Source organism: Bufo bufo, chromosome 6 (genome assembly GCF_905171765.1).
Source record: "Bufo bufo chromosome 6, aBufBuf1.1, whole genome shotgun sequence".
NCBI classification, from domain to species: Eukaryota; Metazoa; Chordata; class Amphibia; order Anura; family Bufonidae; genus Bufo; species Bufo bufo.
In genome coordinates this window covers 321306356-321312471 of record NC_053394.1, presented here as the reverse complement: position 1 = coordinate 321312471, position 6116 = coordinate 321306356, and positions in this window count along the sequence as shown.

Sequence of the window (6116 nt, the reverse complement as noted above, 5' to 3'; positions counted from 1 at the left end):
GCTTCCACATACACCGCTACGTCCACTGCCTCCTCAAACTCCTACTCCATATGGACCTCCACCTCATAAATCAATTATTATTTTTTATTTGTACGTATTTTATTTTATGTCATTTCACTAATTTGTCTGTTACACATTTGGGTGTAATTCACCAATTTTTGGGTGTAATATACCCCGGCTGTACCTAGTAGACAGGTAAAAACATTTCACTAATTTGTCTGTTACATTTTCGGGTGAAATTCACCAATTTTTGGCTGTGATATACCACTGCGATACCTAGTAGACAGGTAAAAAAAAATCACAAATTTTTCTGTTACTTTCTTGGGTGACATTTTAACATTTATGACGTGAATAAACCCCTGCTCTGCATAGGTGACAGGGACCGAAATTTTAAAAAATCATCTGTTCCATTGGTGGGTGACATTTTCATAGGTGACAGGGAATTAAATTTGTAAAATTCATCTTTAATTGGCCCTTTCATTCGATCCTTCTGCTTTAATAACTTGTCCCACATTTCAGCTCGATCACATTGCCGCCATTGACCTCCCTTGGATGTTATCCCTTTCTCACTCTCCCTCTCCGGCGTGGAACCCTGATTCACCGATAACAGTGATCAACATGGTAGTGTCACCGCCAGTTCTGTGAGAAGGTCTGTTAGACGTTCTTCTCTACCTCTTGCATGAGGTTCTTTTGTTTTGGTTTCACTTTGTCATCTCCTTTCCTTCTTCCAGCTGTTACCTATTTACACTAATTGTCTCCCTTTATATTCCCTCCCATACTGCCTTACTTTGCGGTTTATACTTCTTCCTGGATGAGTTGTTCACTGCTGGAGGCTGCTACTGCCGATTCCTCAGATAAGTCCTTTTCCTTTATTTGTGTTTCCTTGCTGGCTTGATTCTAGGTGACCCTGACTCAGTCCGTATTAAGTGCAGGGAGCCGGTGGTCGTGTCCCCTCTCTATTATAGGGTTTTCAGGTGTCACATAGTATAAGGTACATGGGCATGCAATCGTCTACCATAAAGACCTTTGCATGGGCATAGCAGTCAGGGAGAGCTCTAGGGGTTTTATAGGGCTCACCCATATGCTCCTTAGTCTGTGATCAAGCCAGTCGGATGTTTATTTATAAGTTCCAGCTTTCTGCAACACCATCCGTGACAGGTAGGCGCAGAAAAGATCATCGAAAGTGATAGAGCAGATATCCAACTGGATCGTGAACATCACGGGGACGTGCGACATGGTGGGGCAGTATGTGTGCACACGCCTACACGAACTGACTGATGGTTCTGCCCCCTGCAACTTCTTGGTCTCAAAATTGGGCACATGGCCTTAGCTTGCCCTTTACGCCTTGGAGGTGCTGGCCTGCCCTGCAGCCAGTGTATTGTCTAAATGTGTGTTTAGCACGACTGGAGGGGGTTATCACAGGTTATATTTCCCAATGTTTTGGGGTGTACCCTAATTTACAAAAATAAAAATAAATTTAAAACCAAAAAGCAGTGTAGGCTACCTCCTCCTCCTCCACCGCCGCTTCTACCTACACCGCCACATCCACTGCCTCCTCAACCTCCTACTCCATATGGACCTCGTCCTCCTAGATCAAGAGTATTATTTTTTATTTTTACGTATTTTATGTTATTTAAAGTCATTTCCCTATCCACATTTGTTTGCAGAGCACTTGCCATGCTCTTAACCACATTTTGCTGCCATTTGCAGCCCTCTAGCCCTTCCCATGACATTTTTAGACCCATTTTAGCGCTCAAAAGTTCGGGTCCCCATTGACTTCAATTGGGTTCGGGTTCAGGGCCCGAACTCTAACTTTTTTGTGAAGTTCGGCCGAACCCGTCGAACCCGAACATCCGGGTTTCCGCTCAACTCTAATCAAGGTGTCAAACAGCCACTGCTGCTGACACATAAAAACCGGCTCTTACTCCACCGAAGCCAGGAACCTCGGTGACACGTACCCATCATCCACAATGATTATTTGTACCTTTTTACATACCTCCCCTCTTTGTTCAACCCTGAGGGGGTGAACACATGCCATACAGTATATTCGGTACAGAACATCCGCATTTCCCTGCAACCTGCCTGCCCTGTGTTCTACAGAGAACTTAAAGTTTTGTAAGGACAGGAACCACCTGGTGACTCGGGCATTTCTCTCTTTGGCCTGGCTCATCCACTTGAGCGGGGAGTGGTCAGTCACTAGGTGGATAGTTCTCCCCAACAAATAATAGCAGAGAGACTCGAGTGCCCACTTGATAGCCAGGCACTCTCTCTCCACTATACTGTACCTGGTCTCGGCTGGGGTGAGCTTGCGGCTTAGGAAGACAACGGGTTGCTCTTCCCCATTGACTTCCTGAGGCGGTACAGCACTGAGCCCTACTTCGGAGCCGTCTGTCTGTACTATGAATTCCCACTTGAAGTCGGCGTCACCAAAACCGGGTACCCACACAGGGCCGACTTCAAAGCGGAGAAAGCCTCTTCTGCCCGGTCATTCCAGTGAACCATCACTGACTTGCGTCCCTTCAATAACCCTGTCAATGGCGCGGCTACAGTAGCAAAGTGGGAAAAAAAAATCTCATGTAATAGCCTATCATTCCTAGGAATGAGTTTACTTGCTCAGCGGTGACAGGTCGGGGCCAATTTCTTATCGCCTCAATTTTGTTTACTTGGGGTTTGATCAGTCCGCGCCCAATGACATACCCCAGGTATTTTGTCTCCTCTAACCCTATCGTGCATTTTTTGGGGTTATCGGTTAGTCCAGCTTTTCGAAGGGAGTTTACTACAGCCTGCACTTTGGCCAGGTGACTTTCCCAGTCAAAACGCTGAAGCGTACCGACGATGTCGTCGCAGCACAATGTCCATTAGCCTTTGGAAAGTGGCGGGGGTGCCATGCAGACCAAAGGGTAACACCTTATACTGGTATAGCCCCTCCGGTGTAATGAAGGCCGTTTTCTCTTTGGCAGCATCCATTAAGGGTACCTGCCAGTACCCTTTAGTGAGGTCCAAAATACCGGGCTTGTCCTAACCTCTCAATCAGCTCGTCTACCCGGGGCATGGGATACGCATTGAACTTGGAGATTTTGTTTAGTTTCCGGAAATCGTTACAGAATTGTAACGACCCGTCCGGCTTTGGTATTAAGACAATCGGACTGGCCCACTCACTTTTGGACTCCTCAATGACGTCTAGTTGCAGCATTAGCTGCACTTCCTCCGAGATGGCTTGTCGCAGAGCCTCATGTACCAGGTATGGTTTCAACCAGATTTTGGCCTGAGGCTCAGTGACCATATCATGCTGGATTATGGAAGTGCATCCAGGGAGGTCTGAGAACACGTTCGTGTTCCTGCTGACGAACTCCCTGGCCTCCTGAGTCTGCTTAGAGGAGAGGCTGCCAGCAATCTTCACTGTGGCAACCGCTTCTCTTACATCAGACTCAGGGGCCGGAACCTCTCCTCCTAGAAAACTCGGCCGCGGGCTATCGTCAGTACTGGTTTCCCTATCTTTCCAAGGTTTGAGCAAATTCACATGGTACACCTGCTCCGGCTTCCGGCGCCCTGGCTGGTGTACCTTGTAGTTTACTTCTCCAACCTTTTCGAGTACCTCGTAGGGTCCCTGACACCTAGCCGGTAACCTACTGTCCATTGTCGGTACCAGAACCAAAACCCGATCTCCTGGATTAAAGATCCGGACCCGAGCCTGCCGATTATACACCCGACTTTGAGCTCGCTGAGCTACCTCCATATGTTCTTTTACCAGCGGCAACACTTTCCATACGTTCCTGCATCTGGGTAACATATTCAAAAACGCTTTTATATGGTGTGGGTTGTTGCTCCCACGCCTCTTTGGCTATATCCAACAGACCACTTGGATGTCTGCCATATAGAAGTTTGAAGGGCGAGAACCCGGTAGAGGCCTGGGGCACTTCTCACACTGCAAACATAACATAGGGCAGAAGGAGGTCCCAGTCCTTCTCATCTTTAGAGACTACCTTTTTCAACATATTTTTTATGTTTGGTTAAACTGTTCTACCAGACCGTCCGTTTGCGGATGGTAAACGGACGTCCGTAGTTGTTTTATGTGCAGCAACTTACAGAGTTCCCACATGACCTTGGACATAAAAGGGGTTCCCTGGTTAGTCAGAACCTCTTTAGGTAGCCCCATTCTGGAGAACATCTCCATTAACTCCTTTGCTATGAATTTGGCCGATGTATGTTGCAGTGGCACCGCCTCCGGGTACTGAGTGGCGTAGTCTAGGACTACCAAGATATGTTGGTGCCCTCTAGCTGACTTCGGTACTGGGCCTACAAGATCCATAGCGATTCTTTCAAATGGAGTCTTGATAATCGGGAGAGGCACTAAGGGACTGCAAAACAAATGCTGGGGGCTAGTTGTTTGGCAGGTCGGGCAAGACTTACAAAAGTCATCCACCTCTCTAAACACACTGGGCCATAAAACCGTTGTAGTATCCGGTCCTGTGTCTTCTGCAGTCCCAGATGACCCCCAAAAACATGTTGGTGGGCTAACTCTAACACGAGTTTTCAATAAGCCCGGGGCACCACCAACTGTTCAATAGGTTCACCCAGCAGCTGGTTTAACCGATATAGCATATTCTGGTTGACCACAAAATGGGGGAACATCGTCTCGGCCCCAGGTTGTTGGGGTAGCCCATCAACTATTACCACATTCTCCCAAGCCCGGGATAGGGTTGGGTCTCGGCTTTGGGCTGTACCGAAATTCTCCCCGGAGACGTTGAGGTCTGCCAACTCAGGTCCCGGTGGCAATTCCCCCATGTCTCCCACCATTACCCTATGCAGGATTGTCTCCCCCTCTTCCACCGAGGTGGCAGTCAACCTTACTACTTGCCCTTCGGCCTCAGGTTCCCAAGTTTCTGGCCGTCCTCCTGAACAAGGCCAATCTCCTGGGCTCACCCCTGACTCAGTGGTACCAGTCACTCCAACAACCGACCATAGGGCCGGGAAACCCGGAAAGTCTCTCCCTATTATGAGTTTGTAGTGCAAGTTTGCGGCGACTGACACTTCGTGGTCCACCTGCTGGCTACCGTGGTTAGTCACCAGCGCTGTTGGGTAGCCTTTTAAGTCTCCGTGAATGCACATCACCCCAGCTTTCCGGCCAGTTTACTCAGCGGACCGCACTAGGGTAGCCCTTACGAAGGGTCACCAAGCTCCCTGAGTCCAGCAGTGCCTCAGCTTGAGTGTCTCTCACTTCCACCTGGCACTAGTGGTCTAGAGCCTCCGGAGTACCTGTGTGCACACAGTTTCATAGCATACAGTGACTGACGGTAACCACAATTAGTGTCCATGGGCTCAACCCAATGGAGACACTCAGCCCTTATATGGCCGGGTTTCTGACACCGCCAGCAGATTAACTGGGTCCAGCCCATAGTGGGAACCGCACAGGTGGGTTTCACTGGCTCATACCGTTGGGCCTGGGGCGGGGAGTTCTGGGGTTTACCTGCCCCCCTCCCGAAAGAACACCCCTTAAGATTCTTAGTGGCCTCATAGCTTTCCACCAGGTCCACAATTTCCAGGGCATTTCCAGGAGACACCTGACCGATCCAGAGCTGAAGAGGGGGTGGCAGCGCCCTCCAGAACCTCCAGAATATGTCAGCCAATAGTCTATCCAGCATAGCCGTGGGACTCAGCACATCAGGCTGTAGCCACTTTTGTAAAAGGTGGAGTAAGTCATAATACTGGGGTCTCGCGGGCTCAGACAGCTTAAACCACCACTGATGTACCCGCTGGGCCCGGACCAACACATTTACCCCCAGTCTTGCCAAAATCTCACCCTTTACCTTTGGGTAGTTGGCCGCTTGATCGTCCTGGTGGCCACTTTATCGTACATCACCAGGTAGGTTTCGATGTCTTCTGCGGGTGCCATCTTAGGGATCGCTGCACGGACTGTTTTTCGGACATCGTGGACGCTTGGGGTTGCTCCTGCTGTCTGCAAAGCCATCACGTGTTGTAGCAGCAACTGGTTGGTCTCTTGATGTTGCTTATTAGCCTCCTGTTGGTGCAGGTTGGTCTCTCGCTGCTGTAGATTAGCTTCCACGAGGGCCTTCACAACAGCCTCCATTTTTTCATGGGGTACGGGTTGTAATACC